This window comes from Episyrphus balteatus, chromosome 2 (genome assembly GCF_945859705.1).
Source record: "Episyrphus balteatus chromosome 2, idEpiBalt1.1, whole genome shotgun sequence".
In the NCBI taxonomy this organism is placed as follows: Eukaryota; Metazoa; Arthropoda; class Insecta; order Diptera; family Syrphidae; genus Episyrphus; species Episyrphus balteatus.
The window spans coordinates 1,371,459-1,393,344 of NC_079135.1; positions in this window are offsets into that span (position 1 = coordinate 1,371,459).

Here is a 21,886-nt window from a genome sequence, read left to right on the forward strand (position 1 = left end):
TTTTAACAATTTGTTTATAAAAAAACATTGTGTTTTTTCGTTTTTTTAGTCTCTTATTTTTATTTTACATTTTTTTTTACTAAATTTAGGTTCATGCAATGCGTATAAATATGTTTTATTTTAAAAAAATTTCTTTTTTGATTATAAATAATTTTCTGGAGCTGGACATTGCACGGCGCAAACTCGAGGCGTCAACTTTAAAGAGCTGTAGAGCCGCCATTTTGTTTTTTTTTGTACTTCAAAAATGTTTTATCAATGCTTCATAATGTTAATAATATCATATACTTTTCCAAATTGCAATAAATGCTTTCGGTTTTTCAAAAAAAATTATTGAAAAAGCTGTCGTCCAGAGGGATTTCCCCCCTTAAGGGAACTATAACGGTTTCAATGCTTCAATTATTATAAAAATCAAGAAAAAAATTTCAGAAGATAAGAAGAAGAATTTAAAAAAATCCAACTTAGAAGAAGCTAAGAGAAATCATCCAATTTGGCCAGTTCAAAATATAGTCTATTAGTCCCGCAAAGCCTGGTTTAAACTATATGAAAAGGGCTGAAAACATTTTAATATAAAAGAGTTATTCAATAAATTAATTAAAAGTTAAACTGAAACAACAATGCCCAGACTCGATTTTGGACTCTTGGCCCAATAATTTTGTGTTGACTGTAACTGCGTTAGTCAATTATTTCTTTTAGGGAAAAATATATTTTGTCTGATGTTGCTTGTTGAACAAACGTTTTGAAGAATATACAATTATCTATGCATTTTTCAAAATATTTTATTTATACCTTTTTGAATTTTTTCGACATTTAACTCAAGACAAAGATTTGGCCCAATAGTTTCGTGAGTGACTGTATATATAAAAAATTACACAACAAATTAAATTAAAATTTTCATAACGATTTCCGATTTTTCGTACGCAGCTCTATAAGATGATTTTTCCTAAGGTTGATTTTTTAGTATCCCCTGACAAAACCACAAAGACATTTTTCAAAGGAAGGGCATCTCATGAGGAATTGACAAAGGCTTCAATAGTTTCATTGGGATGAATAAGTTCTTTACATTTTAGCCGTTCGAACTCGGAAAATAAATCGTCCAAAAAAAAATCAGTTAAGAGGCCTCCGGACAAAATTTTGAGAAAAACGAGAAATTTAGAAATTTTCTGCACAGTTTGTGATGTCCACAGAACACTTATTGCAAAAAACTAATTTGCTAATGAAAGATTGACATTTAATCTAAAACATGGTCTAGCCACATTTTTATTTTTTAAAGTTTGTTCATACCTTATAATAATATTTCAGTAACAGTTTTTGCAAAATAGCCCAAAACAACTTTTTTCTTGCATAGTTTATGAGAAACTGAAGTGGAAAACACATATGATATAATATAATATAAATATAATGTAATTGTGACATTGTTAAAGTTGATTGTCAGTGAAATGACAATTTTTAAAATAATTTCTTATTCATCGCATCATTTTTTATCTTTACGGATTTCAATCGGGTTACGTTCGAGTCAGCAAAAGTTGAGCTTCTAAAAGCAGGGGGAGCGGGGCAAGACCTTTTTTCTACTGAAAATTCACAGCACTTGTAATATAAAGTGGCTTCTGGTATGATCGATCATATCTGTAGATGGTTTTTCAAAACGTATTATTTTTTGTTCATTTTTTTTTTGTATAATAGCCGTGTTTTATTTTCCTTTTTAGATTATTGTTTTTATAAGCGTTACAATAAAAAAGCGAAATCCTGCTTTTCTAAAAGCAAATAAATGCAATGATATGACATGGATCACGATGAAAATAAAACATGGCTAAAAATGAGAATAAATTAAAAAAACATTAAACTTTATGAATAAACACATTATTTTATATAAAACATATTTTTTATTGGTATTTAAGGCAGTCAAACACTAAAAGGGCGTTCTTGTTCCGACTTCCCCTATATCTTCTATTTTCTGCATTTTTGATACCTTGGTTGAAATTTTCAAAGCAAAATGGCTTCCTATTATTAGAAACGTCATATTTCTCTAAGCAATGTTTCCAAAAATATTGGTTTACATTTCGTAACCTTTTCAAAGTCATAAAAACTGAGTTTTCAAAAGTGTAAGTAAGTAAATTCACGGTAAATATCTTATCATAAGTTAAGCTTTTCTTAAGCATTCGGTTTCTGTAGAAAAAATAAGGTTCTTTCCAATTCTGGAGATCCGCTTTCATAAAGGAATAACAATAACTTGCCTATTCAAATTAAAAAAAAAAATCAACAAAAATTAACCTTGTCAATTTTCATTTCGAACTGGATATTGAAAAAATTACCAATTATGAGCTTTTGTCGTCGTATTCAGTAACTTAAAGCTTCAACTAGATGAATAAAACATCCTCAAACTTAATTTAATAAAGTTATCAGTTCAATTTTCATAACAGATTTAACAGCATTGCAATGCAATTACAAAGTGGAAAGAAATATTTTATTGATAAGAGCTAATTCCAATAATTTCTGATTTGAGAGACCGTTATCTTATTTTGAGAAAAACTTGTCAATTTTGTTGCACAACTTGTTCTTTGAAGTAAAATTATGAAATTCTTCTCTTAGTTAGGTACTTTTTTTCTAAGTTCAGGAACTTTAGTATCGTAGTGATTTGAAACAAGATGAAACAAATACGCGACACGAACATTCAACTTGTCATAACTTTTTTTTTTTAATAGATAGATAAATGAAATTTGTACTGTAGATAGATAATTAAATAAAATATAAATGTACAAAATTTCAATTAATTTCATATTCAAAATTCTGAGATAACGGTAAAAAGATGTTCTTTTTCTACACACGTTTTATCTTTTAATCTAGTGCACATACAAATTTGATTTAACTTTAATACGCATGCTGATAACATAACCTTTCATTTGATATATCACAAATAACTGTACGAATCTACAAGTTACACAATCTTAAATTGAAAAACTTGAAAAATACCTCAAAACACCTGTGGAGATCTGTTGACGATGACCAGTGTAGGAAGTACCGTAATCTCAGCTTGAAATTTCGACATAGTTGACTTTAAAAAATTCTTATTTTTTTTCTAGGCATGGTAGAAATATGATTCATACGTCATATAAAAGGTGGAATAACCTTTTAGATGATAAAAAAAGAGTGTGTGTACACATGTACAATCGACTGAAGTTATACTTCTCATTCAGTATATATGTATATATAATTGAATTTCATTTGATATTTTTAATTTCTATTATTAAATTAATTAATCCACACTTCGTTTTTAACATTTTTATCAAGTGAACAATAAATTAATTCTTTCATCCTCCTTGCGTCCATGTAGTTTTCAATTTAATCTGTGAAATTTACTCATGTTGTGCGGTTCAGAACGTACGGTATATGCTTAACGAAAGTAAACAAATTGCGCATAAAATATGCTATATGGTAATTTTATGAGGATTGTGTGTGCTTCAGCACTAGTAGTAGCAATATGCAACTTGCAGGGTTGCTACAAAGCTCAAAAGTGAGCTGAGCTCAGCTCGCAGCTCAGCTCAAATTTTTGAGCTAGCTCATTTTTTAGCTATGTACCATACTCAGCTCATTTGAGCTAAGCTGAATGTGAGCTGAGCTGATGGTTGAGCTGAGCTGTTGGGTGAGCTGAGCTGTCGGTGAGCTGAGCTGAGCTGTTGGGTGAGCTAAGGTAAAGTGAGCTGAGCTGAGCTGTGATGGGTGAGAGGATACATTAATTTTTATTTGGAAAGTATAATGAAATATGAAGATATTTTAACTTTTATAAAACATCATAGCTTAAGATGTTTGGTTCTAGTTATTAATGGAATTATTTTAACACATGGATATTTTTATAAATAAAACAGATAATGTTTCGTGATCTTTTCTCTTGATGTTTTTGATAGTAAATATTTTTCTATTTTTTTAGTAAAATATTTCTTTTTTTATCATAAAAAAAAATTCCGGTACAATCCGGTTTTTCGACTTTTTTCAAAATTCCGAGAAAATCAGTTTTGAAAGTTGGGGTAAATTTTTTTTTTCGAAAAATCCCCTAATCTTTAAACTCTCCTGGAAGCTAAACCGCTTTAGAGCAATTTTTGGGAGTGATGCCAAATGATAGCTTGTGTCATGGGCCTACGCTTTGCACATTATCAGATTTTTAAAAAATCGCCTTCCATGTTAAACCACCACATCATGCCTTTTTTTTCAGAATCACGCCTATTTTTTTTTACTTTTAAGTTCTCCCGGTTTGAGAACGCGTGGACCTACAGGAATGGGAGTTGTACCCAAATGTAGGTTAGAGTCGCCGCTATCTTTTGGCATCAAAAATTGTATTTTCATTTTCTTCAAAATTCCGCGATATAGGCGTTGGAAGTTGGGGGCGCGAAAAAACTTCTGGGAGCTGAACGCTTTGATCTAGAAACAGTGGAGTGGTGCCATATGAAAGCTTATGTCGTTTTCTATTGACGAATCTCAGAATGAGATTTGTGAATTTGACAGCTGAAAGGGGGGGTGAAGAGGGGAAATAGTGGACAAATCTCAGATTTCATGATCTATTTGCGTCATGAGATTCAAAAAAATGACAAAAAAATGAATCTGAGATTCAAGAATCTGATTCTGGATTTTTATCAAGATTCACGCATACAAACACACGCACTTTCACACACACTCCTCTGTTTGACATTTGTCTGAACATTTGTTGTTGTTTTATTTTTTTTATACGCACAGATTTCGCACACAATTACAAAACTAGATTTCATATTCTATTTGCAGTGGAAAATCTGAGAATTTTACACAAAAATCTCAAAAGTCAATAGAAAACGACATTATATTCTCAGCTAGCCGATAGTGGTATAATCCGGTTTTTCGATTTTCTTCAAAATTCCGAGAAAATTGCGTTTGAAAGTTGGGGTAAATTTTTTTTCGAAAAATCCCCGAATCTTTGAACGCTCCTGGAAGCTAAACCGCTTGAGAGCAATTTTTGGAAGTGATGCCAAATGATAGCTTGTGTCATGGGCCTACGCTTTGCACATTGTCAGATTTTTAAAAAATCGCCTTCCATGTTAAACCGCCACATCATGCCTATTTTTTCAGAATCGTGCCTATTTTTTTTTTTACTTTTAAGTTCTCCCGGCTTGAGAACGCGTGGACCTACAGGAATGAGAGTTGTACCCAAATGTAGGTTAGAGTTAACGCTACCTTTTGGCATCAAAAAATTTTTTTCATTTTTTTCAAAATTCCGAAATATAGGCGTTGGAGGTTGGGGCGCTCACTTTCAACTCAGCTCACTTTCAGCTCAGCTCAAATGAGCTAAGCTATGGTACCTAGCTCAAATTTGAGCTGAGCTGAAATGTGAGCTTTTTGCAACCCTGGCAACTTGCCACATGGAAATTACCACATGCAACTTGCCACATGCAACTTGCCACACGCAACTTGCCACATACAACTTGCCACATGCAACTTACCACATGCAACTTGCCACATGAAACATGTAACTTGCAACGTGTTGTGTGTTTTATGTTTGCCGTACTGCGGCGTACTGCATTTTTAAATACTAAAGTACTGCCTACTCTAAAGGTGAAACGACAGCCCTGCTACCGAGGGTGATCGCGTCATAATCCCTTTGACATTCTTGTCAAAAAGTAAATTTTCATACCCACCCTCCCATAAGAAGTATAACTTCAAAAATTAACTATAGGTTGTCATTTAAAAAAATATATTTAATGCTGTTAAAAGAGAAAAGAGATTGATTTTTTTGCTTTTTTGATAAAAAGTGATTTGGTTTGAAAAAAAAATAAGCTCCTTTTGTAGATGTTGTATAGACATGGACGATATAAATATTTTGAGCTGAAACAATAAGCTTTCAGATGATATAAAATTGATATAGGTTGTCATATAAAAAAACATGTATTTAAAGGAGATAGAATAAAAAATAGGTAGATTTTTTCTTTTTTTTTGCAAGAACATTTTTTTTAATTGCACACATGACTTTTTTTTTATTACGAAATCACAATTAAAAAGAATTGAAACTATTTTTTTTTCTTTCTTGGGTTGCCGTTACATAGCAACCAAAAACGAAAAAAAAAAAAAAAAAAATAGAAATGGGCAGATACCTAAAGTTTTCAATAGAAATAGCGAGAAATTCGACACCATCTCTCCATCAATTCTCATCAATAATGGGTGTGAGGGTGAGGAGAATATTTGGTTCGCATCCAAACGAATGTATTTAGATATTCAATGTTACAGTGCCTATATCCTTGCTGCTGCTCTGCTACATCAATAAAATTGATAGGCTCCATCTATATCTTAGGATAAAATTGTATTTGTGTGTGGGACACTTAGGATAGGACAAGCTGGATATATCGCATCGCTGGGCTACTTACACCCACACATTCTTACAAAACAGTAAGTCATCAACGATAAAGAACCGCAGCAGAGCCTCCATGATGTCCAAACGCACCATTTTATAAATGTACGCGTGTGTGTGTTTATATATGCATATATGCATCCAGGACCAAGTTGCCAAAGAATGAGAAATATAGGTTCTCCCTCCTTCCTTGTATTCTTCATCGACTAGAATTTCTAGAATTAGGGGAAAATGACTATGGCGAAAGATGACCGAAAAGAATCGATAGACCCATATGCACCAAGCAACGCCGGACGACCGAGCATTGTACAATAGCAGCAATGTGAGATGTCGAGCTGGCATAAGAGGCTGAGGCTGAGGCAGAGGTATCGTAATCATCAGAAGGACTGCATGATGGTTATAGCGCTAGTGATTTTATTTCATTTCGCAGGACGACGACGAAACAACAAGCACACAGTCTTCGAGCACGCAAAGCCATCCTTCCTCCTGTCCTGATGCTGCTTTTTCTTTCGTCTGATGTCTCCCAGGGAGCATAATCTCTGTTCGATATGGTCGAGTCGTATAAGGTAGGCAGAAACAGAGACCTACGCTATAAGAGCGAAGCATCAAGCAAAAAACTAATTCGCAAGCCCTCTTTATACCTACAAAAACATATATACGCAGTTGCACATAGCAACTGGTATTTGTAGCAGGAGCAGCAGCAGCGTCCAACTGTATCTTTGGCCTTATTTTATTTTTTTGCGCAAAATATCCTGTGTGAAGGTTTCCTATAACACGGTGCAATAGTTTGGCAATGGAAGCCGACACACGAACGAACTCCCTTCTCATGGAACGATGAAATGACGATGGTGGTGGATTCGAGTTGCAAGGAGCAGGAGTTGAAGCAGGTTAGTTTTTGCAGGAAGAAGCAAGATGAAACACAGAAAGAAGGCACAAACACACTATACACAAACTATGTATATGGAAACAGAAAGAAAAGTACGAGGGCTTAATCGAGAATATAGTGTCGTAGAGGCTTGGAGAGGATGGGTGCTGACGGCAGTGACAGGGTACCTGACGTTTGCTTGCTCGCCATCGCATGACGAAGCTTTTGGTGCCTACATATATGCCTGTATGCTGTGCTTACTTATTCGCAACACTTGGGATTGGGCATTTTTAGAAATTTCAATGGGTGAGTCTTAAATATAAAATTTTCAAATATTTTGTGTTGTTTTTGGAATTTATTTTGGAGAAATTTTAAAAATTCTGAATTCATAGTTTTGAGCTTATTTTTTTTTTTAATTGATGCAACAATTTAGAAGTTATTATAGTGTGCTTAAACGTTTCAAGATCATGGAAATCAGTGGCGTATTGAGGGGGGGGGGGGGGGGGCTCAGGGGGCTCAAGCCTCCTTGGGTGCGTTTTGTATTTTCTCACTCATTCAAATTTTTTTAAATCGAATTAAATTCACTTTGTTTCTGTTCGTGAATTTAGTGCCTTTTGCAATGAATCTGCAACTTTTGGACAAAATATAATAAAAACTTTAATTTGTATTGTTTTTTCGATAAAAATAATAATTTTTATCAAAAAACAAAACCGACTGCCATGGATCAAAACTGGGTTTTATGGTTTTTTCTAATAGTTTCTATGGCCAGAACTAAACGAAGTTGAAATGAGACCACATTGCAGCCACCAGCTTTCCAATACAAAAAGAATTATCAAAATTAGTTCACTCAGTCCAAAGTTATGAGGTAAAAAAAACAAACGAATTGAATACCTCCTCCTTTTTGGAAGTTGGTAAAAAAAGAAAAAAAATTCGTACATTCACCATAAAAAAAAAATTTGAAAAAAATTTCCAGCCCTCTCCAAATTTTTTTCTGGATACGCCACTGATGGAAATATACCACTTTTTAACAGTCTTTGACTTGAAATGATTGAAATCTACCAAAGAATAGTTGCTTTTATTAGAAACATGTAGACTTCTAGCAAAGTGACAACTGAAACACTATCACCAAAATTTTGGCTCACGATTGCACGAAATTGTATTCCGCATCTTAAAAAAAACTCTAAATAGCCTCTATTAGCTTGGCAAATAACCGTTCAATTTGTCGGGGATCATTTTTAACTTCTTTCTTTTACTCAAAAAAGCCAAGAGTTCTCGAGATGTCTCCAGATTTTTTCACTATATAATAATAATATCAACTGTGGATTTTTTATCCGATGACTACACGAACAGACAAAGTTCAAATGGATGTAGTCAGCGATGATTTTGATTAAAATAGAAATTTTGATGTTTTTTTTTTTAAGACGATAACTCGAAAGCATTTTAGCCAGCAACTCGAGTTTCAGGATTAGTTTTATTTCTAGTAGCCCATTAACACTCAGCTTATAAAAATCATACGATTTGTCCTTCAGTCCATGAATGAAAGCGAAATTTCCTAAGAGTGAATGGATTTCCCCAATTTCGGGCGCTTCGCTTTCGAAATGGTTCATTCGATTCCGTTTTCACTTTATTTTAAGTTAGTTACAAGCTTTTACCTATTCTGTTCTGTCAAAGTCAAAGTAACCGCCTGTCTCTGGTTTTTCAACAAGTTAGGTTATGATTTGTGTTTGTTTTTATGAGAAGAAATGTGAAATATTTTGTTTCAGTAACAGCAGAATGTTTTCTGATCGGAGTCGAATGATCTGACACATGTTTTAGAGGTTTAAGCTCGTCGGATTTCCAGGGTTCTGAATTCTGATTGAAGAAAATACCAAAACTTGAAAGGTAAAACCTTGAAAACAAAACCTTTATTTACTCAAACGAAATATAAACAACTCTTACAAATAAAACTTTACAATATATTGATAAAATTATGATTACTTCAAAATAACCGGTTACTCTAGTTTCCACAGCCGGATAAAACGTTCTCCTGTATGTCTCTCTTAAAACTTCGAACTTCGAAGATGTTTTAGTCCGCTAAATAAGAAGGACGTTTATGTTTGTTTATTGCCTCTAGCGACACGCAACACGACAGGCAAAGGCCACGTTGGTATAGCACGCAGAACGGCAGGCAATAACTCTGGTTGATCGGCAGGTTTTATTTTGGCCTCTGGTGTCTGGTGGCACTTCTTGTTTTGTTCGGTTTCCTCTAGCTGTCTTATGATACTTTCTGCTATGACTGACTATGAATCATAAAAGACAGAAAAACTAATTGCATGACTCTACGCAAAATATTTATTTTTTTTTTTGGTAAAAGAGAATTTATAATGATAGCATGTAACGCTTCGTTACACACAAAACACAACAAATAAGTTGTAAACTTTCAGAACAACTATGTTTCCAAAGCAATTGTTTAAGAACAAGTAGGTTATCGTCTAAAGAAAACTGACTTGTCTGGATAAGTAAGTCACTTACCCTCCCGCCATTCTCCGAAATTGATGTGAGGAAGACATATTTTAAGGTTTTTGAAGCAACCTTTAATATGTTTGACATGGGGCTTGTCCCAAACCAAAGTCTAATGGTAGTTTCTTTGCGTACTCGACGAAAGTTCACAACTGATACCAGTGGCGTACGTTGAATTGCCGGGGCCCCGGGGTAAGACTAAATTTTGGGGCCCCTTTGATATTTGGGGGCGCCTTAGTTACAAAAAAAAATTACGTATACGCCATACGTTTTTTTTTGTATGGCTTATTTATTTTGAGGTTTATTTTAATGTTTTAATATGTTCGTAATGCACTTTGCTATACTTACTTAAAATGTCTCTCATAAAAGTAGTAAACACTTGTACTAGGGGCCCCCAAAATTAAATATTTAGAGACCCCTAAAATAAAATTTTTTTAGCTAAGAATTGATAGTTCTTGGGGCCTCTGTGATGAAGTAATAAGTACATATTTTATTTTCCATCATCAGACATAATTTTTTTTATTTTGGGGCCTCTGAAAAATTATTTTTAGAGCCTCAAAATTAAGTGCTTAGAGGCCCCTAAAATATAATATAAGTTTTTTGGAGCCAAGAATTAATTGGTATTGGGGCCTCTGTTCTGAAGTAATATTCGGAATGCCACCAATAACGTAATGTTTTTATTTTGAGCCCTGATGTATTTATTTTGGGGCTCCTGAATTTATATTTAATTTTGAATTTAATTGTTTTGAACCATCTTTTGAGGATCCTCAAATAATATTTTTTTGCTTTTTTGGGGCCCCTAATGTATTATTTGTGGTGGCAAAGATTTTTCAAGCAATATTTTTTGGGGCCCTAAGATAAAATTATAATTTTTCTTTTAAAAAAGCAGTTTATTTTTTTTGGGGCCCCTGAGGTAACCTTTTTTTAAAATCAATATACATATATTGTGTGGCTACCAATGCATTATACATTACACTGAATGACATAATTTGTCTCCCTGGTTACTTCGTAACTCAATTTATGCTAACAGTTTCCTTCTCTGCATTGTCTCCAGTGGGGGCCCTGGGGTCGGTCGGGGGCCCCGGGGCACCGCCCCGCTTGCCCCAAGGGAGTGTACGCCCCTGACTGATACTTGCTGATCTGCCCAAAGTCACAAACTTATGATTGAGTTACAACGCGTACTCCAATTACATGTATCGTGATCAAAGCACAAAAGAACAACAAGGCGCCAAGACTTGATCGTTTTCTTGTAGATTTGTTAGAAGCAACGCCTTAAGATCGAGAGAACTACTGAAACCATTCAAAGATATAGCCTATAGGTCAGTGAAAAAAAGGAATAAATGCGTCAGAAGTAAAAATAAATACCGTTTTTTCAGTGATTTTCAGGTTATCGTGTTTTTTGCTAGGCACTTTTTCCATTCGAAACATTTAAGACGGAGGTTCAACAATTTAAGAATTTCAAGGCTCAGCTTGTAAGTAACTTATTTGAGGCTTTGATTGATACCAAAGTGAGTGGGAAGTGGCATGTTTATGATTTCATAAGCAAGTATTACGAAAACAGGTATTACAAATTAGTATAACATATCATTAATTTCCGCATAGTGTACCTAAAGTTTTTAGCTACATCTTAAAGAATTCTTTAAAAAAGATACAAATCCTCCATCAGTATCACCCTGTATCATGTGAGTAGATTGTGTTTCTATGGCAATAGTACACAGGATAAATTCAGTTTTCTAAAAACTTTCTCAAATAGCAGCAACATCAGCATCAATAGTGGCAGAAGTAGCGGCGGTGTTGGCATCAGCAAAGGCAGTATAGAAAAATAAGTTTGCGATTGCGATTGTTGGTGGTGGCGGTGGAGGGGCAAGCAAAGAAGAAATTTGAGCCTAAAACATTGCGACATACATCTACAAAATGCGATAGAACCTACTACTTCTTCCGTCCTTCCATAACGTCGGCCGAAAAGCTTCGCCTTCAATAAAACCAACCTTACATCGAGGGCGAAACTTTTTCGCAGAATCAATAGATACACAACGCACATCGGAGAATGGCACACACATGAGGCTGAAATTCTGAGAGGGAGAGAGTAAAATGTTGAAGTTTGTATTCGGGTTTGGGTTATAGAGGGGTAAGAGTAATATAGGGAGAATTGGCCAAAAAGGCGATCCAAACTGAAGCCGGCCAGAACAACATAGCGCCAAGCTGAAGAAACAAATGTTTTTGGGTGGCCATTCGTTAAAGGAGGCAAATGTTTTGCTTGCCTTACGACAACGACTCTTCGACGACGACGTAGTTCTAGTTATGTATCTGTTGCATGGACGGACAGTAGGACGCAAAAGGGTGCAAGCATTAATGTCCTTATTGCTTCCACTTCTGCCGCTACTGCCTGTGTCGCGTCTGACGCTTTGTGGGCAAGCAAGCCATATAGCTTGAATACGAGTAAGTTGGAAGTTAGAAGTTGGGAGCTTGGCGATGGTGATGATGATGATGGTGATGCTGAGTAATGGTACCTAAAACTGGTGTGATGGTGTAGGTAATGGTCTTGGGTTGGGTATTCGTATTGTTTGGGGAGGGGGTCTTTTCCCAGGAATTCGTTCATTACGGGGAGTCCTCCCACTTGCTATTTAGATATTTGAACAGCAGCGATATTTTCCGATTTCATTGTTGGACGTGTTTTTGTGTATATTTTTTTATTTTTTTATTTTTTTTTTGTTTGTTTTAACTTGGTTTTTGCGAGCCTGTTTTTGCAGTAGCAGCGGTTGAAGTTGTTGTTGTAGTTGTCCCTTATGCAATTTCAATATTTTTACTTTGAAGTTTCTTTTTCATCATCGTCATTGTTCGAAATAGGTTTTTGTTAGTGATGGGGATAAATGTATATTCGTGTATAGGTACCTATTCAAAAAGGCCCAACTTGATTGTTTCAGAATAGTTTTTTTTTTTTTTTTTTAGAGAGATTTTTTTTTTGTTTTTGTTCTTTGTGTGTCGGGTTTTCTGCATGTGTCCTCTTGTATGACTTGGAAGGGTGTCTTTTGAATCTGGTGATCTTGGTTTTTCTTGATTTTTTTAACAACCCTTTTTAGATATAGAAGGTATATTGGCTATTTTTTTTTTGTTATTTTTTTTTTTCATTAATTTTCTCTCTGCGTTTGGAGAAGAATGTGTTCGTTCGTTATTCCGCCTACAAAAACTACGAATAACCAATGCTCCTTAAGGGAGGAGACATTTCTATATGAAAATTTGTGTGTGTATCTATGATAAGAGTTTTTTGTTTTTGTTTTAGAGGCTGAACCAAAACTAAAATAAAGAAAAATGTTTTAATAAAAGTTAAAAGTTATTTAAATTCAATTATTTAAAGGTTTTAAGATTACAAATTCGATAGGTACATACATTTGGTAGTTATATACATATTTACTTTAGCTGTTCTTAGAAAAATGTAGGGAAATTTTAAGACCCCAAAAAATAAAAAAAAAAAACACAAATGAACTTCAAAATGATTTAAATTTTTACCGACTTCCAAAAAGGAGGAGGTATTCAATTCGTTTGTATTTTTGTTTTTATTTTTGTTACCTCATAACTTTATACTGAGTGAACCAATTTTGATAATTATTTTTGTATTGGAAAGATGGTGCCTGCAGTGTGATCCCATTTCAATTTCGTTCAGTTCTGGCTAAAGAAACTGTGAGAAAAACCATTAAACCCAGTTTTGATCCATGGAAGTCGGTTTTTTTTTTTTTTTTTGATAAAAATGATTATTATAAGTAAGTAGGTTAGAGTTGCCTATTTTCGGCCGTCTCCAGTTTCCGGCCACCTTTTGAAAAATCGTTATAACTAGTGATTTCGAACGGGTTTATTCCAAATTTTCGCTCGTATGCTGTTCTAACAAATAAGAGAACAGCATAAGAGTAAAATTTTGGAATAAACTCTATGAAATCCATAGTTATAACGATTTTCCGAAAGATGGCCGGAAACCGGAGACGACCGAAAATAGGCAACTCTACCCTACCTATATATATTTTTTTCAAAAAGAAATTTTTTTCATGTTAAATAGTTTTTTAAATCATTTTTGTTTTTGTTTGAAACCTGAGCAAAAACTAATGACACAAAATGAAATATTTAAAATCAGCGGATTACATAAAGATTTTTTATACTAAGTAACATTTATTAAAGATTTCTTATAATAAGTAACATTATGTAAGTATAACATTCAAAGAAATTCCGAATTTTTAATACATTTTTTTTTAATATTTAAAGTTTAAAAGGTCGGTTTACTGTTTATTTTTTTTTCTCTAAACAAACCAAAAATAATACTTTTTATCAAAAAAAAAAAAAAAAAAACAAAACCGACTTCTTTTGAACGAACCGAAACTTGAATTTATAATTTTCTCACGGATATAGTCTCAAATGAATGAAATTGAAATGATCACACTGCAGGCACCAGCTTTCGAATAAAGAAAGAATTATCGAAATTGCTTCACTCGGACCAAAGTTATAATACATAATACAGTCAATACAGAATTGACTACCTCTTCCTTTTTAGAAGTCGGTAAAAAGGGTTTTCCACTTAAATAAAAAAAAACAGTATCAAATTTGATCCTGAATTGTCTTATTATAATAACAACTTTAATAAGGTTTTAACATAACAAAATTTGAAAAAATTGAACGTTTATGGGGTCAGCTAGTATTTTAATTTAGACAAAGTAATTTTTTGAGTCTGTTTATACTATTCAAATGAAATAAAGTCAAATTCATTGATATATGAGATAACTGAGGTTTAATTTTTTTAAAGCTGTTTTAAAATTGGATTCATATGTTGCCTTGTTTTGATATTAATCATAAAAAATGTCTATAATAATTGTATAAGGAAAAAAAAAATAAAAAGCACGTATACGCCACAGTGAACCGCTAGTTATATACTTTGGTTGCTCTTTCTGATAGAAATATAAGATCGCTAAATACATGATTGAACCCTTATAAGTGCCTAGTTTGTAATTGTCCGTTCTTACTCCTATTTTTCAACCACTGTTGCCACAAAAGTCAAATTGGCTTAGGACGGAATTCTATCCTTTGCCATTTTGGTATTTATTGGCATATTTTCTTGAATGAAATTACAGGTATATATAAGATGATACTGAAAATATTTCCCCAAGAATAATTTTATTTTTGACAATATTAAAGCTTAAAAAAAATTGTAAGTAATGGCTTTTTTTTATAAAATCGAATTTTTCTTAAAAAACATGAATCAAATTGGAGTTTGAAGGGCTAACATATTTTTTTACAATAGCTTAAGAAGAAGAAAGTGAGGGTTTATTTAGTAGATACTAGTTACTCAAAACTATGCATGCATAATTAAATCGTTTTTTTTCTGATGTATTAAAAAATTAATATAACTAAAAATGAATATTCACTAAACTGTTTTTGGCATGTTAAAAGTTCTTATAACCCACTCACAATATGTGAAAAGAAATCTGGGTGAATGATGTTTAAAAAAGAAACCTATGGAGTTTTTTTTCGCCTGAAAATTTTATAAAGTGGACATATCTCCTTTTAAAAATAAACGATTGAATTATGAAAGTAATAGAAAGCAGTAACTAAGTGATACTTTCTTAAATGATTTACCATTTTTTTCAAATGAGGTTTTACCCAAATAAATATAATAAATAAACTAAATATTTAAACAAATATTGAATATACAATTGCATAGTATATAATTTATAAAAATTTAATGTAATTTCCAGTTGAAAAAGAAACTATATTTTCGAAAAGAATTATAGGTATATTATATTTTAATTTTATCAAGGTAAGACGTGTTGAGAATGAGAACGGTATTAGTAGCAAATTTTGAGTAACTTTTTTGTATGCTAATGCGAAATATTTAGAAAATATATCCTCCAGCATATGGAAGATCCAGGATTTTTTAATTTTTGATTTGTGCTTTTTTTTATAATGAATTTTAGAACCATAATTTGTATCTTAAAAAACTACGAGTTTTGAAATTTTGGTCACGAAAAGGTAGTTTCAAGTGAAACTTAGAACAAAGTATTAAATGAATTGTCAACTGTCTATGGTAGGAATAAAAGGAAACTTTTGACTACTCGCAACAATATTATAGAGATCAGAATTGTTTGCTTTTATGTAAACTTAGCATTTTTAATTGCAACGCAATTGTTCTTATTGTTGCTTTATTTAGTTAGCCTCTTCTAGATTGTCTGGAACAAAGGTTCTTAGTTAAAAAATTACTGTTTCGAACAGCATTACTTGGTGTTTGATGATCGTTGGAATTCAGCTTATTTGGAACAGTTCTTTACGGGATTTTTTCGCAATTGCTTTATTTATTAGATAATGCACTTATAAACATTTGGATATTAAACTTTATTTAGAAAGTTTTTGTATTTTTTTTTCCAAATGTCTGAAAAAAAAAAGAAAAAAAAATACCAATCAATTTTTGACCAAAATTTTAGCTATACAAAATTAATTGCCGGGACTTGTTTCAAGCAAAACCGAACTTTATCAACTGTTAATTGATTCCTTTTAGACTTAAGTAAGGAATATCATAGCATGTCAAAAATAAGTTGATCCTCCTTAAAATTTTCTGATAATTAAAAAGAATTCCCTTTTTTTAACACTTACAGAGATAAGATATACCTTAATAACCCGTGTATTAACTTTTTAAAATTTCGACCAAAACGAGAAAATTTATATTAATGTCATGGTACAGATCAAGTTTTAAATTAAAACTCAATGGATTTCTTAAGCGTTAACGTTTACAAGGTTTTTGTCACAAGAACCAAAATATACTTTTCTGAAGGTTTTTGGGGTGTTGAACTCGAATCCGAAATCGGAAAAATTTTATTAGCCTCCGTTCTTCAAATATTACTGTTATAAAATGCAAAATAAAGGTTTTTTTATAACGGTAATATTTCAAAACCGAATGATAATAAAATATTTCTGATTTCGAATTCGAGTTTACAAACATTCAAACCCTCAGAAAAATATATTTTGGATCTTGTGGCAAAAATCTTGTCGACCAGTGATTTAAACTTTAGATAAAGTTAAGTTTGTTTCTGTGTTATTAAATTGAACAAAAGATATCTCGGGCAATAAAAAAGATATCGGAAAGATCTAAGCAGTTTTTGGAAAAAGAAAATAAGTTCTCAAGGAAATCATTATAAATTTGTTTGTAATAAATTACCTCACATAAAAATATAGCCTCGAGAACGGCCAAAAAGTACGTTTTTTTGTCATTCCATAACAGTGAAATTTCAAAAATGGAGGCCAATCAAATTTGTCTGACTTCACATTCGAGTTCAGCACTCCAAAAACCTTTAGAAAAGAATAGTTGACTAGTGTGATTCAATAAAAATAAAATTTAACAAAAAGCACGTATACGCCGCAGTGACCATATTTTTTCCGTGTTTTAACATATAAAAAGAGGCCCAATTTGTCAGAAATTATTATAAATGATAAGAAAAACATATTTCTTTAAGTTGAAATAATTGTTTTAGTATAGATTAGTCAAATAAGGTGGTAAAAATTAGGTGAAGGATGAAAAATATTCTGAACTTTTAAGGATCTTAGATCTAGATACAATTTCTTCTTCTATACGTACTATTTTTGTTTTTGTTTTAATATCAAGATAATTTTATTCAGCAGCTTAATTTTTGTGTTCGTCGAAGATGTCTTGGAAAAAAACAATCTATTGGAACTATTGGAACGGCCAAAATTACGTTTTTTTGTCATTCATAACGGTCAAATTTCAAAAACGGAGGCCAATCAAATTTTTCTGACTTCACATTCAAGTTCAGCACTCCAAAAACCTTCAGAAAAGAATAGTTTAGTTCTTGTGGCAAAAAAAGTTCAATTTTGTTGACTAGTGTGATTCAATAAAAATAAAATTAAAAAAAAAGTACGTATACGCCGCAGTGACCATATTTTTTCCGTGTTTTAACGTATAAAAAGAGGCCAAATTTGTCAGAAATTATTATAAATGATAAGAAAAACATATTTCTTTAAGTTGAAATAATTGTTTTAGTATAGAATAGTCAAATAAGGTGGTAAAAATTAGGTGAAGGATGAAAAATATTCTGAACTTTTAAGGATTTTTCTACATGCCGCAACTGAATCATTAATCCTACGATTTCGATGAATCTTATTTCGCTTTGCAAATAGGTTTAAGTAAATAAGAGGGTTCCAATGCATCAACAACTTTTCACTTAAAATTATCAATTTATCTAAGAAATTGAAAAAAATTGTAACAGTAAAAAATGAAAATTATTAAAGATTAAGAGCTAGTGTAAATACTTACAAGTGAGAAATCTTACCTAAATATGGTTTTTCAAAATTTGTTCTATCTAGGTATCACAAGGTTTTGGTTCTTGTCGCTCAAACTTAAGTCGCATTGGTTTGAAAATAAAAAAGCCTGTCTGAACTGAGCCTAAATTAAAAATAACAATACCGACGGAGGGCGGTATAGTTCAAATGGTTTTAGATGCAAACAAATTATATTCGGTTAAAGGAATATGAGGTCGATACTGGCGGTGACTTGTGAGTTAATTAATATTTTAAAACCTCTATAAAACCTAGGTTTAAGTATTTTTTTCTGACTTTACACTCTAAAGTTACGTAAAAAAGTAACATTCCCATGATATAAAACATCGGTATTGCAGCATAGAATAATAATTAAAAAGTGTAAATCTTTGGGCGCATTCAAGAAAAGAATTGAATTAAAACTCAACTCCACGAATGTAGGTAGAAGTATAGCATAAACCTAGATAGACATAGCTATAAATAACCGTTGAGCTTTCTTCCAATTGTGCAATAAATTTCCAGAACAAATAAAACAAAACAAAAAAAAAAAAAACGAAAAAATATATTCTCACAATAAAAATTGATGAATAACAATAACAGTAATTTTTACACGGCAGTTTCTCCCATATTTTGTGTTTTTTTCTTACAATAAATCGCCGTTAAGCTTGGGTCTTTACTTATTTTCACTTGTGTGTGTGTTAATTTTAAGTGTGTATGAGTGTAGTGTCCAGCAAAACGCATATGCATCCCACATCCAACAGCACATATGCAATGCATGCCATGGCCACAGGTAAACAAATTGCTCAAGAGTACTGGATTGCTGGTAGAGCACGTGACTTTGTTGGCATAAGCACCGCCCTCTGACGTCATTTTTGTATAATGAATGAATTTGCTCTTTTTTTGCCAATTTGAATTTCTCATTTTCTCGTTTTTTTTTTTTGTCGTTTTTTCTATTTGCATTTACTCTGTGCTGCTGTTGATGGTCCGATGTATGCTTATGCACCTGCTATGGTTTCTTCTTTGATCTTGACGCCAATACAATGGAAATAGTGGTGGGGCTCCTACGTGTACACATTAGAAAATTGGGCGTGTCAAGAAAATTACTTGATAGTGTATGTGGTTGGAATTAAACTAGTGGCTCGTTCGTTCGTGTATAGTGGACATTTTAAAATGTAGTTTTTTTTCTTTCATTCTTTCTTTCTGTTTTGTTTTCCTATCCCACATTTATTTTTTGTGTAGTATTCTTTTTTGTTTAATATGAAAGAAAGAAAAAAAAATGTCAAACTCAGCTTGCACTTTTTATAGAAAAATAAAGAGTACTTATATAGTTATTTTTCTCTTTGATATGAAAAGAGAAGTAACATTTGTATGCAATTTGTTATATTAACTAGTAAAATATATTCAAATAAAGAGATTACGAGAACTATTCGAATCTTTTAGTTAATTAGAAAGGTGGTAGTTGATAAAATAAAATTATTAGAAACATTTTAGTAATTTCTGAATTTGCTGCCCAAAGATGTTAGTTTTCATGATGCATTGTTTTAATTTGATTTTTGTTTTTTTAAGAAAATTATTTCAATAAATGGAAATTTAAAAAAAAATAGATCCCAGTAACAACACGATTCCATAACTTAGAGGTGAAATAAAAAAAATGGCGCCCAATGTGGGGTTTAATTGTAGTATGTTCCCTTTACTTTTTTCTTTCATAAAGCGATATTTGAATCCGCGTGAATAACCTAACTAAATTTTTCATAAACCACCCAATTTCAGACGTTACTAATTAAAATTTTAGATAAATGTAGACTAGATTACGCGTTTTACAATACATTTTTTTTATACAATTGTGTTTTAATTTTTGCCAAACATTTGTAAATTATTTATAGTTCTTTGTTTCAATACTGACAATAGTTACAAAAATTTATTACCTACATTAAATTAAAATTTAAAAAAAAACAATCTTAACATTTCTTTCACTAAATGGAGTTGTTTAGCTAAAAATATTTTGAAAAATTAAGGTTAAAACTCAAAATTTTGAAAACAAAAATTTAAAAGGGAATAGTACCTATACCTAAACTGAGTTTACTAAACATTGTACTTACATCATAAAGTAGCTACTATTATTTAATTAAATATTCAATGATTCCATTCATTGTTAGTCAAAGCCAATTTATTCCAAAAATTACATTTACTCTTAGTCTCGGCCTTAAATAAATTGATTAATAAAAGACTTACCTATAATTTTTTTTTTTATATTTAAAGCTTAGAGCATTTCAAGTCACTGTTTAGAAGTCACATACAAAATAAGAAAAACAAAATATGTTTGGAAACTACTAATTGAAGTTTGGATGTCAACTCTTTCGTTTACAAAGGGTCAAGTAGAATACTTCCTTTAAATTAAAATACTCCCTTTAAATTAAAAAAGTACACCTCTTTATTTTTGTAGTTCGGTTAGAGCCATGTTTGTTATTTTAAATGGCTTAATTTTTTCTTACACTGAAAGAAAAAAAGACATTGTTGTCAGCTTAACAATCCATTCTTGAAATAGTCGTTGAGACTTCAATTTTTTCTACAAAAATATTTTGTCGTTTCAACAATTTTATTGTTAATATTTTCGGTTTTAAAGGAATAAATTGTTGGTTAAACATTTTATTCTTAAGATGAGAACTTAAATATATGTTCTTACTATTTTTAGAAAACTTTGCACTCTTAAATTAAGAACATAAGTTGTTGGGCATTTTTTTACCCACATATTTTCTTGGGACAAAGTATACAATTGTTGAAATTGCCAACGTCTTTCTCTGGGTGTATTTTATAGCTGAAAAAGTCCTAAATAGCAACAGTGTTAACAACCAAAAATAAAAATAAACACAATTTATCAAATCATGCTCTGAGAAAGTCGGCCTACGGACGATAATTTTACCCGATAATGTCATACGAAAACAGATTGTGTGCTTTTGATAAATAAAAATGATTTAAAAATTATTTTTTGTCAACTTTATTGTAAGTAAACAAAATTATAAGGTAACGATTCCATCTCATAGTAACATTTATAACCTGAAATCAAAAAAATCAAATTGTCTTTCGGGATTACACAAATAAACTACTAAACAATACAATTTCGGTTGCGATATTTTTTTTATAACGACAACATTTTGAAGTGGAACTTAACATTCGATTCAGATTTGTCAATCTTTGAGGTTTTTAGTTATCTGTGAATCTGGAACTTTGCAATATTAACATATTTTTTAAATAATGCTTTCAGATTTATGTTTTATCAAGTTATTCAGCAAGTTTCATTAAAGGAGATGGGGCGTTTTTGGGCCATGAGCGTACATTAATGAAACTAGTCTCAAAATGAAGCTGAAGGTTAGTATATTCAATCTATGAATTTTTTTTTCAAATCGTAAATCAGGGTCTTGAGATACAAGGCTCCAAAGTACGTTCTGATAACCCTTACTTGTCCCTTTTATATGCAAATATCATGAGAACTACAAGTGGTATATTGATGTTTTTGATGTCAAATGAAAGGTTGTTTTAGTGCCTTTTAAACAATATAAAATACATATTACACAAAACAAAGAAACGGCGAACTAATAAAGAAAAGTAAAATGTTTTCTTAAAAAATCGATTTTTGTTCAAAATATTTATTTATTTTCAATTTAAATATGCTTACAATCAACACGCAGGTGTAGTTATAAAACTGTTTGAATTTTTAGAATGCGGATTAGAAGCTTGTTTATTTGACCAAATTATGTTAGAGAGACACAAAAACTATAATTTCTTGTGATGAACTCTGGGCTACGCTCTTGTTTACATAAACTAGATTACAAAATAAATACATAGGTACTAAAGAAGAT